Below are 17448 nucleotides of genomic sequence, written 5' to 3' on the forward strand. Positions count from 1 at the left end.
ACTTTTATCTTAGCGATGGCAGTAGTTGTATACTTGAGGTAAACCTTTTTTTATCCCTAGATTAGAGTTCAAACTAATATTTGCGAGTAGATTTCATCTTTTTAAACCGTAGGTTTTTTTTTTTGAGATTTTTATAGTTTGCATTAGGAATAATACTGGATCATAAAAATAAAAATAATTATGAAATGTATCATGAAAATATTTTATTATTTGATTAGTATGTAATGTGTAAGCTAAAAATAATTTGTACTAGGATTTTTCTTTTGTTATTCTTATAATTTGTTTTTCTGGACCTTCCATCCTTGTATTCGAGGTAAACTTTTTGTAATTTATATTTCCTTTGTAGTTTGACCAAAATGTTATTTTAATCCTTATACTTCCAATTTGAATAATTTGATACCTACATTTAAGTTTAGTTTCAATTTGGTTCATCTACCTAAATTGATGGTTAAAGTTAATAATTTTAAGACATTTGTCAATTTTTTAAGGTTTCAATTTAGTTCTTACGTCTAAATTAGAGATTAAAATTAATCAACTTGCTTGGTTGTGTTTTTTCAAAAAACTGTTCAGAAAATTCTACTTTTTTTTCGTGTTTTTTTTTTGTTTTTACTAAATTTTTTTTTATTTTTTAGACATACCTAACATAAATATACCTAAAAAGTAAAAAAATTGTGAAAAAAACCTTTTAAAAATTCACTAAATTTCAAAAATACAAAAAAAAAATACGGGAATTCAGTATATTTTTTATAGTTTTATGTATTTATTAAAATTTTAAAATATTTTTTCACAAATTTTTTACTTTTTAGATACATCTAAGTAAGGTGCATCTAAAAAAGTAAAAAAAAAATGTTTAAAATTTTAAAAATATTCACTAAAAATAAAAAAATACGAAAACCAAAAAATTGAATTTTTAAAAAAGTTAATTCAAAAAGCTCAAACCAAACACACTGAATAATTTTATGACACTTATCAATTTTGTATGGTTTACAATACAAAATTAACAAAAAAAATTTGACAGAACGAGAAATTTAACAAAAAAATTCTCTGGCTAACTAAACCAAAAATTTTAAAAATTTAATTGAGTAATGGCCTCATTGCAGGTGAACAAGCAACCGGCTAAGGACTTGGGCACCCACATAGCAATCAAAGATGGACACAGAAACTTGTAGAGTTGCATAAATGATGAGAACAAAAGGTAAAAGAAAACTCTTTTTTTTAGACCATTTGAAGCATATTATTGAGAACCATACTATCCAACATATCCAATGTAATACACTAAAAACAGTAAAATTTTACCTAATTCAACTAAAAGCAGTACTGAAGTAGCTCTTCACAACATTGTTACACAGAATCTGCAACACAGTGCTATTAGCAAGCCCCACGCACCACGGCGTTTTAAACTGGCTGACAGTAGCTCCAAGCCCTACATAGTGCTCTAGAATCTTCTGGAAGGTTCCCCTCTTAAGAACTCGGAGTTCCAACGCTCCAATGGTTTTAACTTTACGTGAGCCCACATAGCCCGCGTCTACAAATGACCGGTCCAAGCAATTGCAACATTCCCTCAGAAGGTCGTCACCTGCTTCCCCGCTCACTTCCCAGCAGATGACATAGTGACCAGGATCTGTTGATAAGTCCACGTGGCTCGTGAAGTCAACTACTTCGAGTTTTTCGTTGGAAAACAACTTTCCTGCTGCTTCAACAGATAGTTGTAGATCTTTCTCGGTGTTCTTGTCGATGTTGATGGTGAGGAGAAGATTGCTCCTGCAGATAAATTGGAGCTCTGGAGTAGAGTTGTGGAAGCCCACTACCTTAACCACATCTCCGAGCCTATACTGATACAAACCTGCGAGTTTACCATATAAATTTAGTAATTCAGAAGTTTTGGTTGAAATTGTGTGTTTTACAAGTCACAATAACATAATAGGAGCCAAAAGAAATTGGTGTTGGGTGTATGCACATCCAAGTCCTGGTGAAATTTGAAACTAAAATGCTAAGTGAATCTAATTAAAAGCCGCCACTTTGATTTTAAAAACTAAAGAAAAAGAGAAATCCTCTCACAAAATGAATTTTTTAATACGGCAAAACTAAGCAGTGTTTATTGGTGAGAGCGTGTGGGCAAGCTTTCATATAAATTTCCTTTTTCTTTTGTTTTTATACACTCCCAGCCGCACAATGTGGCGGAATTTCAAGATAGGATCCTATGGCTAAGAATGTATCAAGACAGAGTGACAGATTTGGGTACAGAGGATCATTGGCTATCAAACTCCCAACACATTTCACACATAGAACATTTAATTACATTTATTGCAAAAAAATAAAGAAAGAAAAGAAAGTTCAATGGGAAAGCATACACAATTCAAACTTGGAACATTTAATTATATTTATTTCAAAAAAAGGAAAGAAGTTCAATAGGAAAGCATCTATTACAACTAGAAATTGAAATAATCAAATGTTCTTATCGTCATCTAGAGGAAAAAAAGAAAAGAAAAATTGTATGTGGATGGAGGAGGAAAAAGTTAAAAAAATCATAATTTGAAATAAAAAAACTTGAGCAGTAACATAGAGGCAATTTTGGCATAAGAAAACGTGACATAGAGGTTCACATCAAGTGAATTGTGCTCCTTATATAATATAAGCGATAGAATAGATATACAAAGTTCATATATAGAATTCATGTGCATACGGATTTATGCAAGTAATTGAAGAAAATTAAAAATGAAACAGGGTCACATCGGTGAAACCACAGATATTTGCAGAGAGAATTCAGTTTCCAATCCTCACGAATACAAAACTATTCCACAAGATATCTTTTAATTTGTTAGTAGTTTAGCATTTAAATTAATGTACCACCAAAGCATAGTGGTGACATACACATGGAACCAAAAACAAATGAATAAACTATCCCTAGTACACATGGATAATCCAAGAAAATTTGACTGTCATACATAGGGGACATAGAAGAGAGCACCTACTGGTATTAAACCCTTTAATAATTGGAGGAATCTAATATTAAGATGTCAACCATGAGATGCATAACATATAAGTTATAACATTCAGAACAAATTATAGATATTTGTGTCTCAACCGACCAGTTTGGTCATGTGAGCTAGTAAAATGGAATAATCTCGTTCATATTCCACAGGATAAACCAAAAGATTGAAAAACACAAGACAGTATGGGGAGAAGTCAGAACTGCACAAGGATAGAGCTGTTGTAACTGTATCCAACACTCACATGGTGAGAAGTAGAGCGAATGCTCATTCTATTGGAATAAAAACCTAGTTTAGTCATGTGAGATGGTGAAATGGAATAATCTCATTCATATTCCAACAAATAAACAACCAAGAGACTGAAACAAATGAGGCAGTATGGAGAGAAGCAAGACCTGCACAAGGATAGAGCTATCCTAATAGTATCCAACACCCACATGGCAAGCATTTTGGTACTCAACTCTAGTTTATTGGCTTAAAATAAGCCCACAAATAAGATATTGCTTAAAAAAACTAGTTCCTTTGGCATATTTTTGGCTTTTAGGATTTCCTAATGGCTTTTTAAAGTGGCTTAAATTGATTTTTTGGTGGGAAATGAGCATGGCAAATGACTTGAAGCTTTTTAAGCAAAATAGGTTTATAAGTCATCCCAAACGAAGGGAAGTGAGGGGTTTCAAACAATCACTAAATGGATGATAGTGAGTTTTATACACCAATGGCTCAATGCATAGATGATTATACTGGTTCAAATAAAATAATTTCCTAAACCATTGACCATATTTTTTTTTTTTGGATAGTCTAATGTCATCAATATGTAATCTTTTCATGTGGAAAGAGCCATAAATTCTGCAAATTTGTTGACGTGTAGGAAGCAGGCGTAATTTCTAATATTCATTTTGACAGGCTTTCTCACTATCCAAAAAAAAAAATTTAGTACCTGCAAAAGTAGTGAAGATGATCTCATACTCTTCACCAACTTTGACTTCAGTCAGACCCACTGTCTTAGGCTCTATGGAGAGAAAGGAGGATTAGATTTCATCTTGCTTTGGAACCTCAACATTAGGAATGAATTCAAAATACCCAATATTAGGCAGCACAGCGAAAGTGGCCAACTCAGGGGGCAATTTCGGGTTCACATTTGCTCCAATCCATCCCTCAGAAGACCCATAATCAGCACTCAGCAGTGGCAGCTCACCCGCATAGTGCCTCAATTTTTTCAAATAAGGTTCCATTGACCCGGTCATGATCCCATAAATGTACTTTGCATTGGGAAATAGCTTCGGTATTAATCCATACCAATTACTTAATCTCGAGCATTTTTTATGGATCTTATCAGCCAATTCTGGGTTTGGCTTGAGCAATTTCGACATAGCTGTTCGTATGGATGGGACAATGATTTGGCTGGTGAGAACCCTTTCTCGGATGTCAGTACAGAGTTCTTCCCAAACTTGTTCAAAGGTTCGGAAGGCATAAACAATGCTGTGGGCAAATGTAGAGGACACTACTTGGACTTCATTCCAGTAAATGAGTCCACTTAGAAGATGGCAGTATAAGGATTGCTGGAAGTCAGGACCAAATATCACTTCATCAGGGCTACAACATTGGGTCCACATAGCCTTCATTGTATTCTTGAACAGCGAACCACTGAACACGTTCGTAGTAGCAGTTCCTGCAGCCAGACCCCCTTTCGTTTTGAATTGCTTTTTGCTGTAAATGAACTGCAAGGCCTTTCCATTCCCAATAGGAAATTCCCTGCAAACCAGTAGTTCTTCACATCAGCAGATATCTTATTAACGTCATGCACAAGGGAGGAAAAGCAGTATAGCGATCCCGGGTTTACCCTTGTTGTACAGTGATCCGGACATGTGTCCGTGGATGTTGGTAGTTGTTTATTATCTAGTTTGCATCCTCTTTACTTTGTATATTGAGTTATAAGATGTGTTGGGCAGGTTTGTTACAGGTTGGTTGTGTTTGGGAGCCTAGTGTTGCTGCCCAGATTTTTGGTCCTTCGCTAGAGCGAGGAGTTGTCGCTCGAGCGAGAGTTGTGTTGCGTCTGGTTCTGGACCTGAGAGTTGCCTTTCTTGGCTCGAGCGAGCTTCCTTCGCTCGAGCAGTCTGGATTTTTCTTCGCTCGATCGAGAACTTCTTGGCTCGAGCGAGAGTTTTCTGTGTCTGGTCGCTCGAGCGACCAAGTCTTCGCTCGAGCGAGCGTGTTTTATATCAGCGTACAGCAGCGTCTTAAACATCACTTTTTCACTTCTTTTCTTTGATCTAACCCTTAATCCGAGCCTCTCTCTCTCTAAACTTACATTCTCTCTAAGGTTTGATCTCCCTAGGGTGTGAATCTAGCCTAGGGCCTTTGTTAAAAAGATAGAGGGTGTTGAGAGCTTCGATTTAATCTGAAAAAGTTTGGATTTGGAGCAAGTTGATCTTCGAGTCTTCATCTCCTTTGTGGCTTAAACTTCGAGGTAGGGATATCCTACTCCTCTCTATGGGTTTTGTCTTTAAATTTTGGTATTTTGAGATGTTGGGCTTGGTTTGGTAATTTTGTGAAAGTTTGGGGCTTTTGTGTAATTTTACAAAAGTTGGGGTTTTATTCATAATAAACCTAGATGCATGTTTGGAATAGAGAAATGGAATGATTGTTGAATCATTGATGAAAATGGGACCTAAGGGTTGAAATGTTAATTATGGGAATTGACCTAATTACATTGTTTAATTAATTGGGATAATTAATTGAGAAGAATGAGGAAATGAAATGTTGATTGAATATCCATTGTGCATTTATTTTCTGTTTAGAAATAACTGCTTTGGGCTATCGGTGGAGGATAGTCGTGATTGTTGTAGACAATGCATGATGATTAGGTAAACTGAAACTAATCAATGAAATGTGTCATGGAACTTGACGGTTGATAGAATACATTAATTGTATGTATTGGGTGATTGTATATAGAACCAATGTGTTTATATACGTTATGTGTAGAGGAGGAGATAGGGGATGTACTCCGCGGTTTAGGGGAAGATAGGGGATGTACCTCTAAACCGGATAGTGTTGGGAGAAGATAGGGGATGAACTCCGTAGACACAGCTCATATGCTTGTCTAGAGAAGTGAAGATAGAGCTTATATGCTTATCGTTGTAAAGTGTGGATATAGCTTATATGCTTATCTGTGAATGTGGGATATTGTTGTTATACATATCTGTTGAGAATGTGGATATAGCTTTTATGCTTATCTGAATGTGAGATATAGTTTTTATACATGTCTGTGGAAATAATGATAGAGCTAGCATGCTTATCTGTTGAAAAAGGGAAAATGAAAGGTAACTTAGACTCATAAGTTGTAAGACATAAATGTATAATTTATGTGAATGTATCAGTGTTGGCCATCTATCAATTGCTAATATTTTAGTCATTGTTCATGGTTGGTTTAGTGTATTTCTACTAGGCTGTGGCTCACCCTATATGGGAATATCATTTTCAGGTGCAGGAAGCATGCCACCTCCAAGGACATAGCTGGGAGGCTAGTGGCGGACATACTTTTGTCGCTTAACTTTTGATGTATTACATGTAACTTCAAGCCTAGGGCTTAATGTGTAAACGAGTTAGTACTCTTTTGTTGTAACCAAGTGTTAACTTGGAAAGCTGTAAGCCTGTAAGGCATTTTGTTATGATGTTAACATGTAATACTTAAGTAATGGAACTCTAATGTATAAAAGAATGTGGTTAGTTTATATGTAAATGCATGTCTTATCTGATGGGTTTATTGTTGTTATTTTGAGGACGTTACAACTTGGTATCAGAGCGTACCGGGTTCGAATACTTTGGATACGTGGGAAGTGATTAGTATCACAATGGGTTTGTCTCGCTTGATAGAGACTTAGATGTAGTATCATATGCTATGTGCTTAATTGATAACATGCTTATGTGACTATGTGGGTATGGGATTTAATTTCTAGGATGTTGATTGGATCCTTGAGTTTCTGGGAGTCTTGTTGGAAAAGCACTTGATCAATGCTGTTTCTAACCGGAACTCTAGTAACGTCTCGGGACCATCATTATCCGGAAATGAAATTCGTAAGTGCTTATGTGTTTATGTGCTTATGTGGAGTGAATTACAGTTGTCCATGCATTGGGACGTGAGTGTTTAGTTTCGGTACATTTATGAATGTGCTAATGTTCTGTGTTACCTTTATTAGGATGTCAGGACGAGGAAGAGGTGCTAGGCGTGGTAGACCTGCGAGGCAGGAAATACCGTTACCGGGTGAGATTCCGGCAGTGCAGGAGGGGGTTAGTCAGGCCAATGTGGTCGAGCCAGTGGGTCAGCAGGCTATGGGTGCCTTGGCCAGAGAGATAGCAGGAGCTTTGGGTATTCTTAGAGCTGGGAATCAGGCCGCTGAGGCAGGGCCTTCTTTCTTGAAGAGGGAATTTTTCCGGTCTAATCCGGATGAGTTTGTTGGGGATCCGAAGGAGCCACTGAAGGCTGATGAGTGGTTAGAACAGATGAGTAAGACGTTCGAGATGCTTGGCATCGAGGACGGAGCACTGAAAGTGACCTTGGCATCCTTCCAGCTGATGGGAGATGCGGGTCAATGGTGGAAGTACGAGAAGGCTCGTGTTGGTGGTACTTGGGAGTCGTTTATAAATGCTTTTCAGGAGAGGTTTTTGTCTGCAGCATCTAGGGAGAAGCTGAGGGATCAGTTTAGCCGGCTTAAACAGCAGGGCTTGTCAGTGGCCGAGTTTGAGGCTACTTTTACCAGTCTGTCCAGGTTTGCACCGGAACTGGTGGCGTCTGAGGAACGCCGTTGCTATGAGTTTGAGCGGAAGTTGAGGCAGGGCCTCAAGTTGAGAGTTGGTGGGTCTTACATCCGGGAGTATAGACACTTGGTAGATGCTGCAGCTCATATGGAGCTCATGATGCAGGAGGAGGATGAGGGGCAGAGAGGCTCCAGGAGGAGCCAGGATAGTCAGAGTGATGGCAGGAGGCAGAGGGGTTCTAACCCTTAGCAGTCGCAGGGTGGTGTTGCTAGATCGACCTTCCCAGTGCCGAGTGTAGGCTCCGGGAGAGGTGGTCAGGGGGAATTCACTTGTTACAAGTGTGGCCAGCTGGGTCACAAGGTTTCTGTTTGCCCACAGAAGGGTGGGGGTCAGAGAGCTGCTTCTTCTACAGCTAGATCACAAAGTCAAAGTTTGGGCAGGGGGCAGCCCTTGACTTGTTATCAGTGTGGACAACCTGGGCACCTGAAGAGGTTTTGCCCACAGTTTAGTGCCACTTCGAGAGTGTCTGGTTCTAGGCAGACGCAGGGTTTTCAGCCAGCTCAGCCTGTGCAGGCCTCGAGGGCCAATCCGGGAGTTTCGTCATCCCAGTCTGTGCAGCAGTCTTTTGCTCCGAGAGGTGAGCAGGTAGACCAGGGGCCTACGGGGCGCGTGTATGCTGTTACCGCGCAGGATTTAGTATTGGCTCCATCAGTAGTGAGAGGTACTTTTCTGTTTTGCAACTCGGTTGCTAGTGTGTTGATAGACACGGGTGCATCTCATTCTTTTGTATCTGCTGCATTTGCATCGGTTTTGGAATTGGAGTTAGCACAGTTAGCATCTCCTATTTGTGTGGTATCGCCTTTGGGTGGTGAGTTGATCCTGAAACAGGGTGTTAGAGGATGTGATATAGAGGTCGCCGACTATAGGCTTCCTTTTCCATTTGTTGTCATGCCCATGAAGGGTTTTCATGTTATTTTGGGTATGGACTGGTTATCGTCATACCGGGCTGTTATCGATTGCTACCGCCAGAGGGTCACGTTATGTACCTTGAGCGGGGAGTGGTTCCATTTCTTGGGAGACCGGGTTGGTAGTGTTTTGCCACCGGGGTATGATTCGCGAGGGCGAAGTAAACTTAGTAGTCTGCTTGCTAGCTTTGAGAGTGGTGAGAGTGGTGAGACCCAGCATGTATTGCCGAGGGTGGTTTGTGAGTATTCGGATGTTTTTCCGGAAGACCTTGTTAGTTTGCCACCTCACCGAGAGATAGAATTCTCTATTGATTTAGTGCCTGGTACGGCGCCGATTTCTATGGCACCTTACCGTTTTGCTCCAGCAGAGTTGGTTGAGTTGAAAGTTCAACTCCAGGAATTGCTAGATAAGGGTTTTGTTCGCCCTAGTGTTTCCCCGTGGGGAGCACCGGCCCTCTTTGTTAAAAAGAAAGATGGTGCCTTGAGATTGTGTATTGACTATCGGAAGTTGAATCGGGCTACGGTTAAGAATAAGTATCCTATGCCCCGTATAGATGATTTGTTTGACCAGTTGAAGGGTTCCCGTTGTTTCTCTAAGGTAGACTTGAGATCGGGTTACCACCAGTTGAGGGTCAGGGAAGAGGATATTCCGAAAACGGCATTCCGTACGCGGTATGGCCATTACGAGTTTCTGGTGATGCCATTTGGGCTTACCAATGCACCGGCAGTCTTTATGGACTTGATGAACCGGGTTTTCCGGGAGTTCTTAGACCGATTTGTGGTCGTCTTCGTGGACGACATTCTTATCTATTCGCCTTCAGAGGAGGAGCACGAGGAACACTTGAGAGTGGTGCTTGAGTTACTTAGAGCCCATAGGCTGTATGCCAAGTTTGGGAAGTGTGAGTTCTGGCTGAGGGAAGTCAAATTCTTAGGCCACGTGGTATCCGGGGAAGGGGTGTCTGTTGATACATCCAAGGTAGAGGCAGTGCAGGATTGGGTATAGCCTAAGAGTGTGTTTGAGATCCGCAGTTTTCTGGGGTTGGCTGGGTATTACCGTCGGTTTGTCAAAGATTTCTCCAGGTTAGCGTCACCGTTGACTAGACTAACTCGGAAGGGAGTCAAGTTTGTGTGGAGTGAGACTTGTGAAAAGTCGTTCCAAGAATTGAAAGTTAGATTGACCACCGCTCCGGTGTTGATTATTCCGGAGAGAGGGTTGGGTTATGCGGTTTATTGTGATGCCTCACGAGAGGGTTTGGGCTGTGTATTGATGCAAGAGGGGAAAGTGGTAGCTTATGGCTCACGTCAGTTGAAAATACACGAGAAGAATTACCCCACACACGACCTAGAGTTAGCAGCAGTGATTTTTGCCTTGAAAATCTGGAGGCACTACCTTTATGGTGAGAGGTTCGAGGTATTCTCGGATCATAAGAGTTTGAAGTATCTATTTACACAGAGAGACTTGAATTTGAGGCAGAGGAGATGGATGGAGTTCATCGAGGATTATGATTTTGAGTTGCATTATCATCCGGGAAAGGCCAATGTTATGGCCGATGACCTTAGTAGGAAGACCATTAGTGATGTTGCTAGTATAGCCATCCGGGAATGGGAGATGTTGGGAGCACTTGGCGAGTTTGATTTGCTACTGGGCGAATCTGTTGAGGCTGCGGCCTTGTTTTCTGTTGTTGCGCAGCCTACACTTGTGATTAGAGTGTTAGAGGCACAAAGAGGTGACCTTGAGGTAGAATCCTTCCGAGAGAAGATCTTCAGTGGGAAAGTTGAGAAGGGTTTGACGGTGTATCCCGACCTGAGTGTGAGATACCGAGACCGTTTGTTTGTACCGGAGTCTTGCCGAGAGGAAGTACTCCGAGAGTTTCATCATTTGCGCCTTGCGGTGCATCCGGGAGGTACTAAGATGTATCAGGATTTGGGTCGCCAGTTTTGGTGGCGGGGTATGAAGAGAGATGTGGCTGTTTTCGTATCGAAGTGCCTTACTTGCCAGCAAGTGAAGGCCGAGCATCAAAGGCCAGCGGGTTTGTTGCAACCCTTGCCTATTGCCGAGTGGAAGTGGGAGCATGTCACTATGGACTTCGTTGTAGGTCTTTCGAGGACTCAACGGGGTAATGATGCTATTTGGGTGGTTGTAGACCGGTTGACTAAGTCGGCGCACTTTATTCCTATGCGCGTGAGAGATTCGGTAGATCATCTTGCCGATTTGTATATTCGGGACATAGTGAGATTGCACAGGGTCCCAGTAACGATCGTCTCAGATAGAGATCCTCGTTTTACTGCTAGGTTGTGGCAGAGTTTGCAGAGTGCCTTGGGCACTAAGTTGACCTTTAGTACGGCTTATCATCCTCAGACTGACGGGCAGTCCGAGCGTACTTTTCAGATCCTTGAGGATATGCTTCGGGGTTGTGTCCTTGACTTCAGTGGGACGTGGGAGAGGCACTTGCCCTTGGTAGAGTTTGCCTATAACAACAGTTTTCAGTCTAGCATTGGTATGGCACCGTTTGAGGCCTTGTATGGCCGACCATGTAGGTCTCCAGTTTGTTGGGCCGAGGTGGGTGATACACCTTTGTTGGGTCCGGAGTTGGTTAGGGAGACGACGGAGAAAGTTGAGCTTATCCGTAGGAGGCTTGTTACAGCCCAGAGTCGACAAAAGAGTTATGCCGACCGTAGGAGGAGGCCTTTGGTGTTTGAGGTAGGTGATCATGTCTTTCTGAAGATATCACCTAGGCGAGGCTTGATGAGGTTTGGGAAGAGTGGGAAGTTATCCCCTCGGTTTATTGGTCCTTTTGAGATCCTTGAGAGGATTGGTGAGGTTGCTTATCGATTAGCCTTACCACCACAGTTGTCTGGAGTGCATGATGTGTTTCATGTGAGTATGCTTCGGAAGTATGAGCCAGATCCATCACATGTGTTGGATTGGACTGATTTAGAGGTAGATGAGGATGCCTCGTATGAGGAGAGACCGGTTCGGGTCTTGGATAGGCGGGATCAGGTCCTGCGTGGCAAGACCATTCCTTTGGTAAAAGTCTTGTGGAAACATCACGAAGTAGAGGAAGCCACTTGGGAACGTGAGTTGGAAGTCCGAGAGAAATATCCGGACTTGTTTGTTGATATGTGATCTTGTATTTAATTTTACATTTTGTTGAACTTAAGAGCTTTTATATATGTCTTAAGTTGTGAAACATTGAAAATGTTTTGGTTATTGGAAGTATGTTTTGGAACTTGCCTCATATGGAAGTTGAATGTGACATTATATATGTTGATTATATTGTTGAAATTGGAAAGATAGTGCATAATGTTCATGCATGTTGAAAATACATATGTTGTTTACATATTGTGATATGTCTCTTGTTAAAGGGATGGGATGACCGGTAATGGGTCGAATTGTTGAATGTTAAATTGTAACATTGTCTAAAATGGAGAAAAACTTGTTTTTTTTTGAAAACTTGTGCTTAATTTCGGGGGCGAAATTCTTTAAGGGGGGGAGGTTATAGCGATCCCGGGTTTACCCTTGTTGTACAGTGATCCGGACATGTGTCCGTGGATGTTGGTAGTTGTTTATTATCTAGTTTGCATCCTCTTTACTTTGTATATTGAGTTATAAGATGTGTTGGGCAGGTTTGTTACAGGTTGGTTGTGTTTGGGAGCCTAGTGTTGCTGCCCAGATTTTTGGTCCTTCGCTCGAACGAGGAGTTGTCGCTCGAGCGAGAGTTGTGTTGCGTCTGGTTCTGGACCTGAGAGTTGCCTTTCTTGGCTCGAGCGAGCTTCCTTCGCTCGAGCGGTCTGGATTTTTCTTCGCTCGATCGAGAACTTCTTGGCTCGAGCGAGAGTTTTCTGTGTCTGGTCGCTCGAGCGACCAAGTCTTCGCTCGAGCGAGCGTGTTTTATATCAGCGTACAGCAGCGTCTTAAACATCACTTTTTCACTTCTTTTCTTTGATCTAACCCTTAATCCGAGCCTCTCTCTCTCTAAACTTACATTCTCTCTAAGGTTTGATCTCCCTAGGGTGTGAATCTAGCCTAGGGCCTTTGTTAAAAAGATAGAGGGTGTTGAGAGCTTCGATTTAATCTGAAAAAGTTTGGATTTGGAGCAAGTTGATCTTCGAGTCTTCATCTCCTTTGTGGCTTAAACTTCGAGGTAGGGATATCCTACTCCTCTCTATGGGTTTTGTCTTTAAATTTTGGTATTTTGAGATGTTGGGCTTGGTTTGGTAATTTTGTGAAAGTTTGGGGCTTTTGTGTAATTTTACAAAAGTTGGGGTTTTATTCATAATAAACCTAGATGCATGTTTGGAATAGAGAAATGGAATGATTGTTGAATCATTGATGAAAATGGGACCTAAGGGTTGAAATGTTAATTATGGGAATTGACCTAATTACATTGTTTAATTAATTGGGATAATTAATTGAGAAGAATGAGGAAATGAAATGTTGATTGAATATCCATTGTGCATTTATTTTCTGTTTAGAAATAACTGCTTTGGGCTATCGGTGGAGGATAGTCGTGATTGTTGTAGACAATGCATAATGATTAGGTAAACTGAAACTAATCAATGAAATGTGTCATGGAACTTGACGGTTGATAGAATACATTAATTGTATGTATTGGGTGATTGTATATAGAACCAATGTGTTTATATACGTTATGTGTAGAGGAGGAGATAGGGGATGTACTCCGCGGTTTAGGGGAAGATAGGGGATGTACCTCTAAACCGGATAGTGTTGGGAGAAGATAGGGGATGAACTCCGTAGACACAGCTCATATGCTTGTCTAGAGAAGTGAAGATAGAGCTTATATGCTTATCTTAGTAAAGTGTGGATATAGCTTATATGCTTATCTGTGAATGTGGGATATTGTTGTTATACATATCTGTTGAGAATGTGGATATAGCTTTTATGCTTATCTGAATGTGAGATATAGTTTTTATACATGTCTGTGGAAATAATGATAGAGCTAGCATGCTTATATGTTGAAAAAGGGAAAATGAAAGGTAACTTAGACTCATAAGTTGTAAGACATAAATGTATAATTTATGTGAATGTATCAGTGTTGGCCATCTATCAATTGCTAATATTTTAGTCATTGTTCATGGTTGGTTTAGTGTATTTCTACTGGGCTGTGGCTCACCCTATATGGGAATATCATTTTCAGGTGCAGGAAGCATGCCACCTCCAAGGACATAGCTGGGAGGCTAGTGGCGGACATACGTTTGTCGCTTAACTTTTGATGTATTACATGTAACTTCAAGCCTAGGGCTTAATGTGTAAACGAGTTAGTACTCTTTGTTGTAACCAAGTGTTAACTTGGAAAGCTGTAAGCCCGTAGGGCATTTTGTTATGATGTTAACATGTAATACTTAAGTAATGGAACTCTAATGTATAAAAGAATGTGGTTAGTTTATATGTAAATGCATGTCTTATCTGATGGGTTTATTGTTGTTATTTTGAGGGCGTTACAAGCAGAAACACATTAAATGCTAATATGGGCAATGCAGAGAATTTTAAAACATAAGGAAAGGTGGATGGGAGAGTTTGTGTCCATTTGTATGGGTGTGGAATTTCCAAACCAATGGCTCAAATTTGTTTTTGGATGTTCGGAAGAATGAGAGAGAAAGAGAGAGAGAGAGTATATACACACATGCCTCACAAAGATTAATAACCATCTTAGAAACTTCTACACAAAGGATGAAAAAACAGTAAAATCATTTAATCAACTGTAAGACTACAATTGGCAAATGGGGAGAATTTTAAAACAAAACTTGTTATTGCCTAGTGACGAGCATTAAACAAATTGAATTCCCTAAAAAAAAAGGAGCATCTTGATTGTGGAAATGTCAAAGTCGGAAAAATGACTAATTGACATATTCATGAACGCTTTGTATATTGTTGATTCCTCCAAACAAAGAAAATAAAATTTAATAGACAAGTGAAATGTAACTTCCAAAACATCTAATAATCACTTACAATTCCAACCAAATATTTTTAAGGTCAACTTGAAAGAGAAGGGCATCTGATACTAATATGAACTAAAAATCCTTTTGCAATAAACAGAGGAATATAACCTGTTTCTAAATGCAAAAGATGTCTTATATATCTGCATAGTGGATTCCATCAATTCGTTATTGAACGGGACAAACTTGGGCTTTCCCTGAGTGGTGCCAGAACTGCAAGAAACAAAGTATTGACAGACGCTATGAACTTCACATCCAAACAATTTTTATCAGAAAAAAAAGTCGCTAAAAAAAGCATCAAGAAAATAACAATTAATTACAAGTACCTTAATGAGATGGTTGTTATTGGTTTTCCAGTAAGGATGGGGGAAGTATCACCATCCACCATTCTCTGAATGTAAGGTTCCAAATCCTTGTGAGTGACGAGGGGGACAAATGCCTTGAAACTCTCATGGTCAATTCTTCCATTAAGACCCCATTTCTTTAAGTACTCTGCGCTGCCATTTTCTTCCAGTATTTTCTGCAGGGTCTCTTTCTGAACTCTCTCAGCATCCTTTGTTAGCATCTCGAATTCTTCTATGACTTCCTCAGGGTCAAATTTTGTGTCCATCTTCTCCAAAATCCTCACAGACCTTGAATGGCTTGCTACAATTATCAAAGGACTTATTGAGAAATACTTAATATGTAATTCAACATAAAACCAATTTTGAGAAAGTCTACATGACTTTTAAAACATGAGCATACAATTCGAAGAAGCAATTTCGACAAAATGTAGAGAACATAGTAACACTATTTCACTTTTGCAAAACACTGCAAAAAAAAAAGTCACACAAAGACTTTTAGAGAGAGAGAGAGAGAGAGAGAGAGAGAGACGTTAGTTTTTATTTTCTTGGCTCATTTTTGAGTTGGAAGAATATGGAATGATGGAAGATTCTTCGGGGGTTCGCATTATATAGAAGTTCCAGAATGCCGTCCACCAAAAGCACCAAATTGTTTCCAAATATTACCCCCTGAGTTTTGTTCGAATTACGAAAACACCACTGTTGTTGTCTAATTACATATTTGTCCTTCAAGAATGCTTGATATTACGATATGACCGCCGGAATTCTCTAAATTGTGGGGACCTAAAAGCGAAGACACGTAAATATTGGAAATTTTGGATAGAGTTGGATTCCAAATAAATATTAGGGAAATTTTGATATTAATAAATTACTGTGTGTGGGTCCCATACTTATGTGAGAGATTTGGTAGAAAATTTGATAATTTATTTAGGGTCTATAACATTTTTCTTTTGGATATGGTTTGTCGGAAAAAATGGTTTTTTGGTGACTTTAATTAAATATTAAAGTGGGTCCCAACCATCTATTGTGTTGGGTCCAAGTGGGTCTAGATACTTTGCAATGAAATCTTTACACCACAAATAGAATGGCTAAAAACATTGAGATTTGAATGAGATATTGCCTCATGAAATTAGCTTCATGAAAGAGTTAATGGGGTTTGTAACTTCTGCCTTTATTACAGAGTCTAATAGAGCATTAATGGAGTTTGTAACTCCTGCATTAATGGGGTTTGTAACTTCTGCCTTTATTGCAGAGGTTAATGGTGCATTAGTGACCAGCCACAAAGGCTGGAGGCTTCTCCTCTCTCCCCTATACATGTATAAATTGAGACCCTCCTGTCAAGTCTCAAACACAGAAATTTTTGCTTCCTTTTTACAAGTCAGTTTGCTAGAAAGTTCCTACAGTGAGAGAGTACTGTCATCGTTTTGTTTGCTATGCTAGACAGAAAGTGCTTCTACCGTAGCTGGTTTTTTACCGTCGTATCCTGGGAGACAGACGCCGGAATTCCTCAAGCACTCGACCCGTGGGGCGGCGAAATTTGTTTTAAGGAAACTGCTACCGTACAGGCTTCGGTTTGCTTCTTACTACTAGTTTTATTTTATTATGAATTTCTATAAATTTTAATATGTTCTTATTCTGAAATTCAAAGTGGTTGTTCAATATGAATCTATTTATTTGATTTAAGTACACAATTTCCACAACATGGTTTGCTTAAAGGGTAATATTAGAGATATTAAATTTTCTAGCAAATAAATGACCAAATATCTCACATGGGTGTGGAGTTTGCAATTTAGTGGACCCCATATCCATGTAAAATATATAGTCATATATTTGGTAAAAAATTTGAGACCTATAGCATTTTCCTTGCTTAAAATATTAAGGGTGCACTTTCTAAATTTTTAACCGCATAATAAATTCTTATTGTATAATAAATAATTTATTTTAATTATTTAATTATTAAATTAATTAAATAATTTTTAATGATGTCAAGTAATTTTATTTTTTGCACAAAAGGGTAATTAGAAATTTTATTTTTTTCTATTAACTCTATTAAATAATAAACTTTGATAAGAATGTATTTATAATTTTCAAAATTATAAATAGTAATTTGTATTTCAAACAAATTTCAGTAATTCATTTATAGGATATTTGCAATGCGGTAAATGTTACTTAGATGGAAAAATATTTAAAATTTACTAAATCTCAATAGTATTTTTCAAATAAATTATGATAAGAATGCATTTATAATTTTCAAATTTATAAAAAGTAATATGTATTTCAAATAAATTTTAGTAATTCATTCATAAGATACATTACTTAGATGGAAAAATATTTAAAATTTACTAATTATCAATAGTATTTTTCAAATAAATTATTATAAGAATGCATATATAATTTTCGAAATTATAAAAAGTATTAGGTATTTCAAATAAATTTCAG

At 38.9% G+C, this 17448-nt stretch overlaps 1 pseudogene across 1 annotated transcript; it reads right to left on the minus strand.

Moving 5' to 3' along the window:
- Positions 1 to 1301: 1301 nt before the first annotated feature.
- On the minus strand, positions 1302 to 15320 carry LOC114304547 (jasmonoyl--L-amino acid synthetase JAR4-like; annotated as a pseudogene). Its single transcript, XR_014330545.1, has 4 exons — positions 14995 to 15320; positions 14780 to 14881; positions 3928 to 4742; positions 1302 to 1843 (listed from the first exon to the last, which is right to left on the minus strand). The product of XR_014330545.1 is annotated as a jasmonoyl--L-amino acid synthetase JAR4-like (transcript).
- Between the last annotated feature and the right edge of the window lie 2128 nt (positions 15321 to 17448).

The sequence above is a fragment of the Camellia sinensis genome, chromosome 5 (genome assembly GCF_055761805.1).
Source record: "Camellia sinensis isolate YWXY chromosome 5, ASM5576180v1, whole genome shotgun sequence".
NCBI classification, from domain to species: Eukaryota; Viridiplantae; Streptophyta; class Magnoliopsida; order Ericales; family Theaceae; genus Camellia; species Camellia sinensis.